At 36.2% G+C, this 19,209-nt stretch overlaps 1 protein-coding gene and 1 long non-coding RNA gene across 2 annotated transcripts in view; one reads left to right on the top strand and one right to left on the bottom strand.

Moving 5' to 3' along the window:
• The window catches only part of LOC128250128 (uncharacterized), a 28,209-nt gene extending 24,923 nt beyond the window's left edge, over window positions 1-3,286 (bottom strand). The window contains exon 1 of the long non-coding RNA XR_008266251.1: window positions 3,169-3,286. This is a non-coding gene — a long non-coding RNA (uncharacterized LOC128250128). The remainder of the gene's footprint in view (window positions 1-3,168) is intronic.
• Window positions 1-19,209, top strand: part of LOC106873102 (rab-like protein 2A) — a 112,827-nt gene that overhangs the window by 42,274 nt on the left and 51,344 nt on the right. The window lies entirely within an intron of this gene.

Here is a 19,209-nt window from a genome sequence, read left to right as displayed (position 1 = left end):
AGGGCGCATCGTTAAAACGGCTCTTCCCATGGACCGCAAATTAAATTTGTATACACAAATTAAACCTGTGCCATGGAGGAATGTAGTGGCGAACAAAAAACAAGACAGGAAAACAAATGGAAAAGAAAACAAGACAGGAAAACAAACGGAAAAGGCTATGCAGCCAGATGTGAAAAATTATGTGTATATGAACGCTGTGAGGCACGAACTGAAAGTAGGGATGCAGTAAGTTCGTGTGTTTGCTCGGCGATAGCCAAGGAAGAAAAGGATTAGTGACCGGAAGCATGTGACCAGGCAGGGGTAAGGAAGAGAGAGAGAGAGAGTGGTAGGGGGAGAAACAAAGGAAAGAAGTTGAAGAATAGGTGAGCAACGAGAGAAAGAGAGAAAGAGAGGAATATAGTAGTAACAGAAGGAAGAACGAGAGGGGTAAAGAGAGATACGTAGTAGTAACAGAGGAAGAACAAGAGGGGGAAAAAGTGATAGAGAAAGAGATAGTCGCGTCAGAAAATATAAAGTTGAAACAACTACTTACAACAGGGATGACGCAGGCGTTCGATCATGTAAAACAAATAAATGAGTATATGCATATATATACGTACAGGTATGTACGTCTACCTGTATATATATATATATATATATATATATATATATATATATATATATATATATATATAGATTTATGATGTGAAACGGTGTGTTGAAAGAGATATAGTTGTATTTCAGCATGGTCATTTTTTTCCTTTTTTTTGCCAAATAAAGACATGCACTATATATTCGTTCTTCACTCGTTTATTACTGTTCTTATTTTAACTCATGTTCATTGTCCAGAAATCTTTTGTCACACATCTGTGATGTCTTCAGTGACACTTTCTGTCTTTGTATGTGCTCCTGCTCTGCTTAGTCCATTCTAGTCTATGGTGTGTATCCTTATATGCAGATGCATTTGCGTCTGTATTTGTGTGTATGTGTACATGTGTGTGTGTGTGTGTGTGTGTGCATACACGTCTATGTGTTTTGCATGTGTGCTTATGTGTATATATGGGCTTTTATATTGCTGTCATCATTATATTGCTGTCATCTTTTATATTGCTGTCATCATTATCGTCATTGTTCTTAGTAGCCCCAACAAATAGCTAACTCCATCCACCAAATTATTAAAGTAATAATGAACTACCCTAACAAGCACCCAAACTATAGGCTACCATTTTTAGCCATGGAACTCTGGCTGGAACCCAAGAAGAGTAAGATCCAGATCCTTCACTGCCGCTATACCAAACCCATGGCCTCTAAATACCTGGTCCACGAGAGCACAGCTATTGTGGACAATGTCAAGTTTAATATTCTAATAGCAGACTTGGTGAGAACAATGAGGAATATCTCTTGCATGTGCAACCCTATAAAATTGGAAAGACACATACAACACTTCATCCACTGCATGCAGTTCTCAGGCTACAATCAAAGGGACAGGATTAGAGTGTACAATGGAGCCAGGGCTAAGTACAAGGCCATCAAAAAGAGTGATGCAAAGGGGATCTGCCCGCTCTGCAGGGGACAGGGGGTGATGAGGGGGTCATAGAGCTTCTAAGAACAACAACAATAATGATGACAACAATATAAAGGGTGTAAGCCCATATATACACCTATGCACACATGTGAAACATTAGACATGGAAATGCACATGTACACACACACACACACACACACACACACACACACACACACACACACACACACCACACACATGCAAATACAGATGCAAATGCATTTGTATATAGGGATACACATCATAGGAGAACAGAATGGACTAAATGGAGCAGGAGCACACACAAGGATGGAAGTGTTGCTGAAGAGGTCAAAGATGTGTGACGAAAGATTTTGAGAATATGGACATGAGTTAAAATAAGAACAGTAATAAACGAGTGAAGAATGAATATATAGTGCATGTGTTTATTTGATTACCATCCTGAAATACAACAACATATATATGTATCATCATCATCATCATCAACATTTAATGTCTGTTCTCCATAATGGCATGGGTTGGATGGCATGACAGAAACTGGCAAGGCTAGGGGCCACATTAGGTTCCATAGTCTGTTTCAGCTTGGTTTCTACTGCTGGATGCCTTTCCTAATACCTACCACTTTACAGAATGTATTGGGTACTTTTTACATAGCACCATCACCAGTGCTTTTTATGTAGCGATATATGTATATGTTCGTGTCATCTTGTGATAGATGTAATTGAGTTTCACCGTCATAGAAACAGTGTCAATCATTTCCAGTAGTCTGTGAAAACATGTCTGGTTATGGGGAAATATTACCTTGCTTGGAAATAGGTGAAGCTACCTCAATAAGTTCCATGTGACCCATGCAAACATGGAGAAGTGGATGTTCAAACAATGATGACAATCATAAACACATTACATTATATAGAGGTTTTGTATGTCAGGCTCAAACTATTCCTCTGTACACTTCTAATAATCGATTTGAAACAATGTGAACCATGCATACCATAGTTGTGCTACTTTATTATACTTGTAATGATCTGCACTTTCTTTTTTCTTTGTGGCTTAGTCGAAGGAGGTAAAAGAGTGCTCCTAACTCTTTTTGTATTCTCCATGTATAGTGGGAGGAGAACTTGGTCTGAATGCTTGCAGTAGAGTGGTCTTTACTAAAGGCAGCCAGGGCCAGAGAAAGGTATTAAAATGTGTGACAGACAATATATTCAGTGTTTTCTTTTTCTTCCCTTAACTATACATCACTTGGGATCTCTGATTCTGGCCATTTACTTATATATTTTCTAAACCAGTACATATGAATTCAAAATCAACTGGCTTTTGTGTGTGTGTTAACTATAAAGGAATAGATTATTAAAGAAGGCATGAAAGAAAAAAATAGTTATTTGAAATAAAAGCATATAGCTTTATGTGTTATTATACAATGTAATATTTGTACTTATATTATTATAGAGGGGAAGTTTGCTTAATACCAAGTAAACACTCCCTGCACAATAACATCTCATATTATATGCATGCATACATATATACAAACATATCTACATACATCACACATACATACATATGTATGTGTAAATATATATATATATATATATATATATATATATAATCTAATAATACATACAGCTAATATATTTTTATTGAAATACCTGCATTTTTCTTTCAAAACCCTTTTCTGTTTTTGTATTCTAAAGTTTGCATGAACTTTAACTGTTGATGTCTTTCATAGCTTACTTTCAAAAGACTGAGACATGTTGTTCAGACTTAGTCTTTTCAAAAGTTCTTTTATTGACAAAACCAAATATTCAAGTTTTGACCTGAATATTCACAACAGTGTCTTACCTGTAATGTATTTGTTTTTGCATTCCTTTCTGGCGTATTACTTAAAGCATTCCATTCAGGACAAAACTATTTACTACGCCTCATTTAAATGAACATACTAAATAGTTGCTAGCTGATAATAGATGTTTTCTGACATTTTTTCTGTTATTTTTAGTATATGTAAAACTGTTTGTTGTTTTCCAGTCTCTTACTCAATTTTTTTTTTTTTAGCATTGAGATTATAATTTGAAGGTGTATAATCCCCCTATATTTATAAAACAAAATTGTAAGAAATGTATTTTTAGCCATTTTAAAGCACAATATTTAAATGCATTTTATGTAATTTTGGTGTGGAAAAACTCTTTTTTTTCTTATTAAATTTAAATAAGAAACATTGTCACTCCTTTGTTGCTTCTTCTTCAATTAGAATTACTTTATTTAAACATATTTAGATGTTCTTATTTGTTCTACATTATTTTTTTATTTTTAGTGATATGAGAGTTGAATGGTTAACTACCTACATGTCATCATTCTGCTTTCATAAGTAAATCTTAACTCCTTTCTCTGCCTCTGTGTGTAAGACTGTTAAAGTCTTCTTTCTGACACCAATTGCCTTTTTTTTACGATTTGTGAGGTTATTTTTTTTTTATACAACTCATAATAAACTTATATAATTTTAGTTTCCTACTCAGTATTAGATTTTTGTTTTATAATCCATGAAGCAGTTTTTCTCAGCTCTTAGTGTTCTGAGTTCAAATCCTGCTGAGATCAGCTTTGCCTTTCATCCTTCAGGGTTGATAAAGTTAAGTACCAGTCAATTTAAGTTCAGCTATTTATGGTATTGGCTTACCTGCTCCCCTTAAAATAATAAAAAAATTGCTGGCCTTGTGTCTATATTCGAAACCATCAGAGAAATTCTAAGAATGAATATACTATAAAGAACTGTTGTACGTATTCTTGCTTCTATAACAAACATTATAACAGAATAAATTTGACCCAAGTATGGTGATCTAAAGATATTCTTTTAGTAATCATTACCAATAATTAAATCACACCTTTATAAAACTATTAGTCATAGGTGCAGGAATGGCTGTGTGAAGGTGCAGGAATGGCTGTGTGAAGGTGCAGTCATGACTGTGAAGGTGCAGGCATGGCTGTGTGAAGGTGCAGGTGTGGCTGTGTGAAGGTGCAGGTATGGCAGTGTGGTAAGAAGTTTGCTTCCCATCCATGTGGTTCTGGGTTCAGTCCCAGTGTGTGGCTCTTTGTGCAAGTGTCTTCTGCTATAACCTCAGGCCAACCAAAGCCTTGCTAGTGGATTTGGTTGACAGAGACTGAAAGAAGTTTGTTGTGTGTGTTTGTGTGTGTGTGTGTGTGGTTATGTATGTATGTTCATCGCCACTGCTTGACATCTGATGTTGGCTTGTCTATGTTCCTTAGCAGCTTAGCAAAAAAGACTGATAAAATAAGTACCAGGTTTAAAAAATGAGTACTAGGGTCAATTCATTTGACTAAAACTCTTCCAGGCAGTGCCCTAGCATGGCCCCAGTCTAAAGACTGAAAAAAATAAAAGAATAAAAAAATATCTAAAGAAGAATCATCTTGAATGATGAAAATGACGGAGATGACAAATTATAGTTTTCCTTAAGAATTTAACAATTGTTACCATTGGTTGGTGCCAATATTAGGATTAAAATCAAAGTGGTGAGCTGGCAGAATCATTAGCATGCCAGGCAAAATGCTTAGCGGCAGTTTGTCTGTCTTTACATTGTGAGTTCAAATTCCGTTTGAATTGACTTTGACCTTCTTTCTTTTAGGGTCAATAAAATAAGTACTAGTTGCACTGAGGGTCAGTTTAATCGACTTGGCTCCTCCTTGAAACTTGCTGGCCTTGTGCCTAAATCTGAAACCAATATTAGGATTAAAATTGTGATAAGTTATTTAATTTCATACCAGGAATAAATTAAACTTATACCATTTTTAGGTAAATTTCCCCTTTTTGTAGGAGAAATTAAGAAGGTGAAACTATTTACTGAATAAGGAGGTGATGAAAATATTCTCCTTTTAATTAAAACTTTTATATCTTCATGGCTTTATATCTTTTATATCAACAGACTGTGTTGAATATCATGATTTGGCTAACTTCTTTTTGTCACCTTTAACTGGACTTTGTACCTTTGCTTAGGCACCAAAATGTTTTAAATCAGTCAACACTTGGCATAACTGGATTAATGTAGCTTATATGTAAACTGTGTTGATTTTGAATAATTCATTTTTTACTGATAATGCATTAGCTAGAATGTTTATGTAAGGCGTTGCTAACTAAACTATAATGGAATGTCAGTCTTTAATATCATTCTAGCTTTCTTGATTATTGTTGTTGTATTAAAGGAGTTTACTTTCAAATTTGGTGAAAGGAATGAGGAATAGTTACTTCATGTTTAAGAACTGATTCCCCTCTATATAAATATAATATTTTGAGAAACTGAATATGCTCTCTCTCTCTCTCTCTCTCTCTCTCTCTCTCTCCCCTCCCCCATCTCTCTTTATTCAATAGACTAGTGACTATAGTGAAGCAAGAATTTACAAATTAATTCTCAAATAAACACATAGTTTATATAGACAACAACAAATCAAGTTTCATTGTACCAGATGGGCTAATTTTGCCAACCAAAGAATTTTTCTTGCTGTAACTAGTAGTGTATAGATTTTTGATACAAACATGACTGTTTGGGATAAAGCTGGTGATATGATATGTTAGGATATGAAGGTGTTAGAAGTTTAAACTGTGTTATTGAATTGATATAGATTTTTTCCATGTGGAAATGGCAGACTGTGTAATGAAATATAACAGAGAATCATGACCAGTGACGTACAAATATCATGCAGCAACTAGGCAAGAATGAGCAACATTCTGTTGGTTGTATCATGTAATTTAAAAGGGAGATGAAATGCAAATGAGTTGGACAAATTACTCAGTATCAGAGATGTTGGTTAGTGTAGCAGGTGATAGTCTATGTAAGCAATGTGATCGAAGATAGAAAAATAATTAATAGGTGTATATGCATATTTCAAGAGTTATTGCTCTTTCAACAACAACACATCCAACCCACCAACTATCCACAAATGCATTGCTTAAATATCCACTAAGTTTAGCAGTGTAACACTATTGGATAAATCAACTTACATATTGAACACATTCCTGGTAACTGGTACCTAAATATTAATTGTTATTAAGGATACAATATTTTATTTTGCAACCATACTATAGTACCAAGTTTATTAAAGGTTTACAAGTTAATATTGTGTCTTTTGTGTTAGCAGTGCAATGTTCTTATTTTTAAGTTTACCTCTACAAATTTATTGTAGAGTTCAGAGCCAGCACTGAAAGTTATAATGTTTTGTATATGAATACGTCTATGTAAACAATGGAATTGATAATAAAAAAAAGTAGGTAGTGGGTGTATATGCATATTTCAAGAGTTCTTGCTCTCTCATCAGCACCACACCCAACCCACCAACTATACATGAATGCATTGCTTAAATATGCATTAAGTTTAGCAGTGTAACACTATTAGATAGACTAATTTACATATTGAACACATTCCTAGCAACTGGTATGTAAATATTGATTGCTAGCAAGGACACAATAACAGGAGATATTGTACTTGTGGTTGGTGTATGCATGAGGTAGTGTACTTGAATTGAAATCCTTTGTAATAATTTTCAATGTGTATTTTTATATTTGGTGCAATGCAGTTCTCTCTCCTTCATCACTGTGTGTGTGTGTATGCATATATATGTGTGTGTGTATGCACACACACACACACACACACACACACACACACACTCCTTGTGGACTTTTAAGCTGGCTTATACAGAGGGATAATTGGGCCTGCAGTCCAAAACTAAAAAGTGCAATAATAATAAAGCATTTATTAGTATCCCACCATCTCAGATTTCTATCACAGAATATCACATTTGGAGAATTTTGTATCATTGTGACATGTGGAGATCACTGTAAAGCAGCAGGGTAAACAACATTCTTGGTTTTACCATTTGATGTGGGCATGAAGAGGTTGTTGTCATTTCCAACTCTGGAACAACCAACACAGAGCTGACCATGGGAAAAGCACTGCTGCATGAGGTGAAGTCCAACAATTTTCAGTGATTGTCCTTGACACTTGTTAATTGACATTGCAAAACTAACTCTTTCTGGTATTTGAAGTCTCTTGAATTCAAAGGGCTTGTTTGCTGGAATCAGTGGAATTCTTGGAATAAACATATTTTCTCCCTTTCCCTGTCCAGTGAGGATTGTTGCTTCCAAAAGATGTGGGTGCATTTGCCTGACAATCAATCTCGTTACTTTGCCCAATTTAGAGGATCCAAATTTTTCAAAAGCATGATTGGAACTCCTTTCTTCAATGTCAGTTTGTGAGAAGGCATTCCAGGAGGATCCAAAGAGTTAAACTCAGCAGGATAATTCACAGCGTCATTGGGGTCTACAACAATATCAATTGAGAGATAATTTTTTTCTTCAGTGTTGATTGATTGCATTAAGTTTTTAATTGACAACCCAGACGGTTTCATTCTTTGGTGCAAGTATGGCTCTTTCACAAAGCCAATCAATATCTTGAAAATGATGGCCAATGTTTGGGAAAACCTTGGTAATCAACTCTTCTACAGTTGGAGTTCTTCAATATTTTCTTCTGAATGTTTCAATTCACAAACTCCATGGCACTTTGAAACTTCATGAACATGAAACCACTCACTCTAACTTGAATCTAGTCTTAAATGAACTGAACTCTCTTTTCTCTCTTTTACTCTCTTTTACTTGTTTCAGTCATTTGACTGTGGCCATGCTGGAGCACCACCTTTAGTCGAGCAAATCGACCCGAGGACTTATTCTTTGTAAGCCTAGTACTTATTTTATCGGTCTCCTTTGCTGAACCGCTAAGTCATGGGGATACAAACACCCCACCATCGGTTGTCAAGCAATGTTGGGGGGACAAACAGACATACAAACATATACACACACATACATACATATATATACATATATACGACAGGCTTCCTTCAGTTTCTGTCTACCAAATCGACTCACAAGACTTTGGTTGGCTCGAGGCTATAGTAGAAAACACCTGCCCAAGGTGCCACGCAGTGGGAATGAACCCAGAACCATGTGGTTGGTAAGCAAGCCACTCACCACACAGCCACTCATGCATCTATAAATATTTTTTAAATTCACAAGTTTTGGTATTACTTTAAATTCAGTTTAAATGAAAAACTTATAAGATCACAAATTTTTGGGATTCTTTTAAAATTTGAATTATCAGCTGTTAGCATATAACAAATCCTCATCCAGACCTGATCCCAGTGCTGGATGTTCAAGAACCAAATAAAGGGCAGATTTTCAATCCTGGGATCATCCTAATTCCAAAAAGGTAAATATGTTTATGTAGAGCAAATGTAAACAGAGACATAGGGGTCCTGGATGGACAGACAAACAAAATTTCACATTAATAGAAGTGACAACAGCAATGCTTGAAATTGTTGCAATTTTTAACTTTTAGTAATTAATGGTGAAGAAAATTTGTCATTAATAAAATTGTAATACATAAGATGTTAAAAAATAGGATAAATGTAGATGGTCAGGAAAAACAAATTAATTATTCTATAAGAGGTGAATTTGTATCTTTGTATTTGTGTCTTTACTAGGACAATTGAGATTTCAAGTTACTTGTAGGGGGCAACTTTCATAGAGTGCAGTTGTAAACAAATTCACAAACACACACATGTATGCACATACGCATGCACATGTGTACGCCCACATGCACACATTATGGGCTTCTTTCAGTTTCTGTCTACTAGGTTCACTTACAAGACTGGTCAACCTAGGGCTGAGTAGATGATATTTGCCCAAGGTAAAGTGGAGCTAAACCCCAAATCATCTGGTTGGGAAGTAAACTTCTGGACTCTCAGTCTTAAACTTTATTGTAGTTGTCTTGGATTTGCACTCCTGAAATTATTCCTAATTCAGTGAAGTGAACTCAAGATTTACCCATTGGATGAATTACGGTGGGATTCTGCACCCTAAGTAATCCTAGGTGTGCCTTACTACTCAATGCGATTAGCCTGAATCCAGATTATAACCGAGTCCTAGTATACAGTAACCGGCTGGATAATTTATCCCTACATATATATCATATATATATACAGGATTTGATGGGTAAATTGTCACCATTTTATATTTTTAATTTCATGCATGTGCATTGTTTGTTTCCGATTTTGTCACTTACACAGTATAGTAGGGTCAGTTGGACTCTGTCTGTGAGAAAAACAGCCCCACGGCACAATTCACTCAGCCAGAAATTTGGAAATAATATGTTGTACTGCTTGGTATTTGTGCTGGAAGTTCCAATATGAACATTTCATAGTGTTTGGGTGTCAATCTGAGGACATGTACGAAGAGTGATAAAAATAAAACATCCAGTCAACATCATGGTGTTTAGAGTGATCACTAGTGATGGTGACATTATGCCTCCATTCATCTGCCCCCATGGCCTCAGACTCAACATAGAGGCCTACATCAAGTGCCTGGAGGTGGTTCTGGGTTCAGTCCCCCTGCGTGGCACCTTGGGCAAGTGTCTTCTACTATAGCCTCGGGCCGACCAAAGCCTTGTGAGTGGATTTGGTAGACGGAAACTAAAAGAAGCCCATCGTATATATATATGTGTGTGTGTGTGTGTGTGTGTGTGTGTGTGTGTGTGTATGTGTGTGTGTGTATATGTTTGTGTGTCTATGTTTGTCCTCCCAACATCTCTTGACAACTGATTTACGTTCCCGTAACTTAGTGGTTTGGCAAAAGAGACCAATAGAATAAGTACTGGGCTTGCAAAGAATAAGTCCTGGGGTTGATTTGCTTGACTATAGGCGGTGCTCCAGTATAGCCGCAGTCAAGTAAAAGAGTATATCTGTTAAAATGAGATGTCAGTGTTATTTTCATTTTTGCGTAATTTAGACAACAGTTTATTCACCACACCCTGTATATATATATATATATACGCAATCACAAACACAAATACTCTGTATATCATTGACAGAGATATTCAGCTATTATGTCACTACTGGATATCTGCATTTGAAGATGCTTAAGCAAGGTGAAATCACATGATCTGGCTCTTTTGGCAGCTGTAGCAGATGATTCTCATCTGTCAGCGATATAAACAAGAGTTGCTTTTATGCACCACAATTCCTTATGAGGGATTCTCTCATGCTAAATAACACAGTATTCTGTGTTCTAACACAACATCCGCATTAAGTTGGCAATAATGATTGCTTTTTGTATCAGTATTGCTTCTGTCGCTATTAATTATTGTTTAATAAACCCACTGGCTATTTGTGACATCAGTACCTAAATAATCATTGAAATTCTATATATTGTTGACAGGGAGATTTGGCTGTTATGTTGCTACCAGATATCTGTCATGGAGGTGCTCAAGCAGGGTGAAATCATGTGATCTAGTAGTTCCAGTGGCCATAACAGATGGCCTGCTTTCAAATAATGCTACCCTGCTGGCTAGGCGAGCAGGCCAGCATTCCCCTGGACAGGAAGCTTGTCTGTGGCAGGGTTACCTATTTACAGCTGAGTGGACTCAGGCGACATGAAATAAAGTGCCTCGCTGAAGAACACAACATGCTGCCTGGTTCAAGAATTGAACCCATGATCTAGCTATTGTGAGATACATACATTCTTTTATTCTTTTACTTGTTTCAGTCATTTGACTGCGGTCATGCTAGAGCACTACCTTGAAGGGTTTTAACTTGAACAAATTGATCTGAGAACTTATATCTTAAGACTAGTACTTATTCTATCAGCCTTTATTGCCAAACTGCTAAATTACAGGGATGTAAACACACCAGCACCAGTTGTCAAGCATTGATGGTGGGGACAAACACACACACACACACACACAATGGGCTTCTTTCAGTTTCTGTCTAGAAAATCCTCTCACAAGGCTGATGCTATTGTAGAAGAAACTTGGCCAAGGTGCCATGGCATGGGACTGAACCTGGAACCATGTGGCTGGGAAGCAAGCTTTTTACCACACAAAGACGCCTGTGCCTATATATGTGTGTGTAGACAATGATAACGATGATTTTATATATATATAAAAATCATCGTTATTATTGTCTTCACCATTTACATCAATTTTCCATACAACGTAAATCATGTGACCTTACTTTGATCTTGGGCGAATCCAGGTAACTTTTATGCTTCAACTTATGATGAAAGAAAGTATTCCCAACAACCAACCCTAGCTCAGAGTACATTTGTAGAAGATGCAACCCATTGTTTTTCATCTTTCCTATTCTGTAACACCCGAGTACATTCCAAGCACCATAGTCTCTCCCAGCATATGCATTAAAGTCACTAAGCACAGCCAACTTCTCATTCAAAGGGATTGACAGAATACTTCTTCTAAGCTCCTCATAAAATGCATGGATATTTTCCTCACTAGCTGAAAGTGGAGAAGCATAAATAGAGAAAATAATTACAAAGCGTCCACAAGAAAGAGGGATCCAGAGTTTCATTATGTGTTTATTTATGCTTTGTGGTTGTTCTAGGTCCTTTAGCAAATCACTTCTAATTGCAAACCTAACACCACCTTCCCTTTTCTCTCTGTTCGGCTTCCCAACCCAGAATAATGTGAAACCTGCCGCTCTTTCGACGATGATCTTCATCTGAACATCTTGTTTCAGAAAGAGCTGCAATATCAACATTGACACATTAGCTCCTTAGTTACTAGAGCTGTCCTTCTTTCTGGCTTATCTACTCGATCTAAAAGAGTCCTCACATTCCAACAGGCCAGGTTAAGAGAAACCTTATTCCTTGCATACTTGTTATCATTGTTTATATCAATTCTTTGTTCATTCCTGCTAAAATGAACTACTGTTAGCCACAGTAAACTAACCAGCAAAGAAAGGACAGACAATATTTAGTACACCTTTTGTAGCATCTTCCCAGTATATCCAGGTGAGCAATGTTATCCTTAAAAGGGCTGCTCAGACACAGGATCCTCCACCGAAAACAGTCCCTGTCCATGAAAACATGTTAGCGATGTTAAGATAAGAACCCTGCCACCTTATGTGCAAATTTGTAACTGTATGCTTCCAACTGGTCAAGTCTGCATATGTTGCCACATCTCTATCGTCATCGGACTTTTGAAAAGTGATGGTTGTATGATGATGGTGGTTTGTTGGGGTACATCTGTACTTCATTTGATTTCAGTGACAAATGCTTGTACAACACTATTGCCACTCTCTGGGTCAAAATAGTAGATTCCAGTGACAAGCAAAGCAAGATGACTAGTACTAAGTTGACTGCAGATTTTATATTGGAGTACCTTCTAGGCTTTTCCTCAAAAGGAGACTGCAAGTCAGCAGTGGTAAGTCAATTTGAATTCAGAGTTTTATTCTCCTATACTGGTTGTCCTAATGACAGCTTTGTTTCAAAACAGGAGCCCAGTCTTCTCCCATCAACAGTCATGGCTTTGATAGTGCAGCTGATTAAAGGATTGTCATTATTGACCTGGTTTTATGTCAGTGTCCTTTTCCTAGAAGAGTTGCCTTCACCATGGCTGATGAGCCTCATCTACCCCCTCCCCCCGAAAAATATATGTACACATAAAAAAAAAGATATAAAATTTGAAATTTTTACAATTTAATAATGTTATTCTTTTTAAATAAAAAAGATAAATAAATTCAAGATTAATAATATAAATAAAATAAATAAAAGATATATAAATATATATATAAATATATAAAAGACATATAAATATATAAAAAAATATGTAAAAAAAGATTTATAAAAATATATAAAATGATATATAAAAATATATATAAATATATATACACATACGTACATGCACCTACACACCTATGTACATATAATGTTGGATCGCCATTGACTACACATGAGCTCATCCGCCCTTCACAGTTTTCCCACAAGTAGTAGGAATATGTCGAGTAATTTGGATAGGAATGTAAATGACTAATGCAGTTAAATAAGTTTTATGAAAGCATGTTTGAAAAAACATGGAATTCTTCTTGGAACAACAACTCTGGTTTCAAATCAGCAATTGACTTCATGTATCATGTAACATAAATTTTTAGTAGGTTTGTTTGCTTTCAACTAACCTGAACAATATACAATACTTGTCATTGTGTCAAAGAGTGGACACTGCTTATAGCTCAAGAAACTGTGGAGACCAAAGCAGTTAACTCTTCCTCATCTTTTAGTTTTCAGCAAGCTAAGTGACATTCATCACTTTGCCATATACACACACACACACATATATATATATATCATCACAGCAGAATTGATACCAGTGCTGGTGCCACATAAAAAGTACCCAGTACATACATACATACATACATACATACATACATACATTTCCAATAATCTGTGAACAAAAGATGTCTGATCGTGGGGAAATATTACCTTGCTTAGAAACAAGTGGGAGTTGGCAACAGGAAGGGCTTACAACTATAGAAAATGAATATACATACATACATACATACATACATACATACAGGCATTTACCCCAGTGTCACTTTGATGGCATGCACTGCTCATACATACGTACATCTTCATCATCATCATGTAACATCCGTTTTCCATGCTGGCATGGGTTGGACAGCTTGAGCTCCGGCTTCTTTTCTGGCATGGTTTCTATGGCTGGATGCCCTTCCTCATGCCAATCACACCACAGAGTGTACTGGATACTTTTTATGTGGCACCAGCACCAGTATCAATTCTGCTGTGGTGATATATATATATATATATATATATATATATATATACATGTATGGCAAAGTGATGAATATCACTTAGCTTGCTGAAAACTAAAAGATGGGGAAGAGTTAACTGTTTTGGTCTCCACAGTTTCTTGAGCTATATGCAGTGTCCTTTTTTTGACACAATGACAAGTATTGTTTATTGTTCAGGTTAGTCGAAAGCAAACAAACCTAAAAATGTATGTTACATGAAGACGATTGCTGATTTGGAACCAGAATTGTCGTTCCAAGAAAAATTCCATGTTTTTTCAAACATGTTTTCATAATATTTATTTAACTGCATTAGTCATTTTCACTCCTATTCAAATGACTCGACATATTCCTATTATTTGTGAGAAAACTGCGAAGCTCATGCTAGCTTGCAGGTGAATAGGTGTCGTCTTGTCTTGGGAAGGAATGGATCTTTTTTAGGTTAATTGTGGTGTGATAAAATAATTATACATAAAAGCACAAACATTCCACACTATTCAGGTCACTTAATCACTTCAAAAAATTATATAAAAAGCACAATACAACAACAAACTACAGGACAGCCGACTGTTTTTGATCTACTGTATATCCTACAAACCAGTGTGTTTATGTGGTGTGTCTACACTCATACAAACATATATACATGCATGCACACATTCAAACACATGCACATACATACATACATACATACATACATACATACATACATGCATACATATCTCTATCATCATTCATCATCATGTTAACATCCAGTTTTCCAATGCTTGCATGTGTTCAATGGAGTCTATTGAGGGAGATTTTCTATGGCGCAGGTGTGGCTGTGTGGTAAGTAACTTGCTTACTAACCACATGGTTCCAGGTTCAGTCCCACTGCATGGCACTTTGGGCAAGTGTCTTCTACTATAGCTTTGGGCTGACCAAAGCTTTGTGAGTGGATTTGGTAGATGGAAACTGAAAGAAGCCCATTGTATGTAAACACACACACACACACATATATGTATGTGTGTGTTTGTGGGTCTGTGTTTGTCCCAACCAGCATTGCTTCACAACTGATGCTGGGGTGTTTACATCCCCGTAACTTAGCGGTTTGGCAAAGAGACCGATAGAATAAGTTCTAGGCTTGCAAAGCCAATGTTTAGGGGAGGTAATCACCTATTGTTTACCTTTCCCACTCCATATTTGAAGAGCTCTTGGGTCAGCGTGTTTGGAGTTTGAAAAGAGTCCGAAGATACACCGTAAGGACAAACCCTTTATGAGCAAGAAACCCAGGGTAACCCCATAAACCGGCATTCCCCATTATAGTTATATATATATATATATATATATATATGTATGTATATATTTATGTGTATGGGTTTGTCCCCTCCACCACCATAATATGACAACTATTGTTGGTGTGTTTGTGTTTCCCGTAACTTAGCTGTTTGGCAGAAGAACTGATAAAATAAGCACCAGGCTTACAGGGAATAAGTCCAGGGGTCGATTTCTAGCATGGCCACCATCAAATGACTGAAACAAGTAAAAGAATAAAAGAATATCAGATGAACGTTCCTTACCACTAAACCAACAAGGTTTTTTGAATATGTACAATGTATTTTGAGGTTAAATAGTAATTCCGTTTAGGTTTGCACAACTGAGATATTTTGGTTGGATTATAGTTATCTGTTTTACACTTCTTTTTATATTCTGTTACTGTCAGAATATAGAAACATTTCTCATGGCACCAGCACACAATTTACAGACGCTTACATTTTTTATGTTTTCTGTGAAGTCTTCACAGGTCCAACTAGTATTATATTATAATGATAATATAATATCATGTTAATAAATTAAAATGTGTCAATCGTAAACCTCCATTTTCGTTTCATTTATACACGCACACACACACACACACACACACACACACACACATATTTATATGATATGTATTAATGTTTGTTTTTATGTTGTGTTATAATAAAAACAATTTTACATTAATCTGATAGGTTACTCTATACTTTTGTAGAGTTCGAATTTATTATTTATGCACAAGAATGTTGTTGACAGTGACTTCGAAGATTCAGCGAGTTAAGCCGTCATCAGACTGTGATGCATTAGAGTTAATCTTGCTTCAATATAATCTCTGTTGAGTTAAAATCATCTTTGGGTATGTGGGTTTGATTAAGGTAGTAATTAGGTTATTATGGTTAGTTATTATGAAAAAGAAAAGGTGTTTTAGAAAAGATTTTAATTAAGTTTAGAGTTATGTTATTGATTAGAATTTTTTCATACATGTAGAACTTAGTAAATAATCCTCTATGTGTTTCTCTTTTGTTAGGAAGGCACAAGATGTTATAGTATTTTTTGTTGCTTTTGGTATTATTGGATTTAATCCTTTTGCTTTGACAGTGTGAAGGCCAAAGGTACAAACTAGTCTTTTTATGCAAGCACAAAATCTTCAAAACACTAAAGCACTTTAAACCAATAATCTTTACTAATGGCTAAACTTGGTAAAATCTCTCCAACTCCCCTCCATCCATCTACACCATAAACCACTTCCATAAAATAAAATAAAAATCACTCTTACAGCTTTACACTTTTACACTAAAAAAATACTCTCGAAATTATCTAAAAGTTTCCCTATCTCCAACTGAATTCCTCACAAAATTTTTTCTAATATAACTACACAAACTTACATACGCACACATAAAATGTATATTTGTATGCAAGCAAACTGAATGAACCTTTTCTTTTATCTTTCTTTTAATTAAATTATATTATATTTTTGTTCCCATTTTTATACATGAATATATTCACACCTTTTATATCAGCTCCACTTTAGCATATATCTAGAACAGAATTTGAAAAAATTTTATAAACAGACACCAAGCAAACTCTACCTCCACAAAACAGGAAGTTTAGAATCCCTGAATACTAATGCAATTGCTTATAGAACAACAAACACTTAGAGAGAAGCTTATAAACATACAACCTTTACTGAAAGCACAAAGCACAAGAGAAACAACTTCCTATACTAACAAAGCCACAACATGCCTGACTAATAACCCCAACCTTACAAATGACAACAAGAAATACCCTAAATAACAAGTGCGGGTAAAGAAATGATCAGCCTAAACGATATCTATTTGACGGACTCTCCTGTCAGTTTGACGTATGAGCATCTAACAACCTACATTTTCTTTGTTAGTCATAATGCTTATGTCGAATGTGATACTTGAGTCCAGCCAATGATTTCAAAGCTGGCAAATGTTGCAAGTATGAGGATTACGGGTCACTGCAGGTGGTGCATTTGCAACCACTTTCCTCCTTTGCCTTTCACCCCTAAGCCTGTTAATGCTGATTGAAACAAAGCCTCTTATACCATTGTCCTTATGTGCCACCAGCACAGGAGCCACTCAGGGGGCACTGGCAATGACCTTGTTCAATCCAAGGCTGTTTTCTCAAAGGTTTTTGCTATATTGACTGTTGAGAGGTTACTCTTCAGCTTGTCCTTATATCTGAGCCATGGTCAATCAACATTCATGTGCCCACTATATATAAATGCTTCACAACCACATGGTTCTGGGTTCAGTTCCACTGTGGGTATGTGTCTTCTACTATAGCCTCGGGCCAACCAAAGCTTTGTCAGTAGGTTTGGTAGACGAAAACTGAAAAAGACCTGTCACATATGTGTGTGTGTTTGTGTCTGTGTTTATCCTCCAAACCACTTGGCAACTGATATTGGTGTGTTTATGCTTTTGTAATTTAGTGCTTTGGCAATAGAGACCAATAAAGTAAGTATCAGGCTTAAAAAGACAAATAAGTACTAGGATCAATTCATTCAACTAAAAATTCTTCAAAGTGGTGCCCCAGCATGGCCACAGTATCACAATTGAAACAAGTAATATATGTGTGTGTATGTGTGTATGTAATAATGTGGGCTGACTGATGTCAAAACAGCCAGACAAACACATGCCAACATGGAAACTAAACATAAATGATGATAATAAAGATGTATGTGTGTGTGGACTAACCCCGGCATGTACAATGATTAATCTCTTACTGATGCTTTTGGGTGCATGTTTCATGACAGGTGGATGGGTGCTTAAATTTGGCATATACATATGATCGGTTATTTGTAAGTTTCTTGAACAGTTCTTGTGATTTGAACTTAGATTAAGCTGTGGAAATTTACTGCTGTGAAGTTTACTTCCATTCTTATGTTCATGCTAAATTTGTTGAAAGTTGTATTCATCATCATTGTCATCATTTAATGTCCATTTTCCATACTGGCATGGGTTTGATGGTTTGACAGGAACTGGCAGGTGTCTGTTTTGGCAAGGTTTCAACACCTGGATGCCCGCCCTAATACCAACCGCTTTACAGAGTGTACTGGGTGCTTTTTGCATGACACCAGCACAGGTGCTTTTACTTGGCACCAGCACAGATGCTACATTTTATGCATATATAAGAGTATTGTAGTTCACTTGAAGCATTGCAATATTGAAGAAGGTAAAAAAGAGAGGAAATAGAAAGCTTCTGACAATGTGGAAAGTTTTATAAAACCTTTATATTTCAGGTGCAAAGGCCCATCTTCAGGAGGAAAACTGTCTGAGAAATGTCCAGTTATTCAGGTTCTATTGGGCCTTTGTACCTGAAATATAAAGGTTTTATAAAACTTTCCACATTGTCAGATGCTTTCTATTTTCTCTCATTTTTACCTTCTTCGATATATATATATGTATCATCATTATCATCGTCGTCATCATCCTCCTCCTCATCATCATCATCGTTTAATGTCCATTTTCCATGCTGGCATGGGTTGGATGGTGTGACTGAGGTCTAGCAAGCCAGTGGGCTGCACCAGGCTCCAATCTGATCTAGCAATGTTTCTACAGCTGGATGCCCTTCCTAATGCCAACCACTCTGAGAGTGTAGTGGGTGCTTTTTATGTGCCACCAGCACAGGATCCACTCAGAGGGCACTGGCAATGACCATGTTCAGATGGTGCTTTTTACATACCACTGGAATGGGAACCAGTCAGAGAGCACTGGCATATATAT

This window comes from Octopus bimaculoides, chromosome 19 (assembly GCF_001194135.2).
Source record: "Octopus bimaculoides isolate UCB-OBI-ISO-001 chromosome 19, ASM119413v2, whole genome shotgun sequence".
Lineage (NCBI taxonomy): Eukaryota > Metazoa > Mollusca > Cephalopoda > Octopoda > Octopodidae > Octopus > Octopus bimaculoides.
Note: the sequence above shows the minus strand (reverse complement) of the source record. Positions and strands in the feature narration are given on the sequence as shown.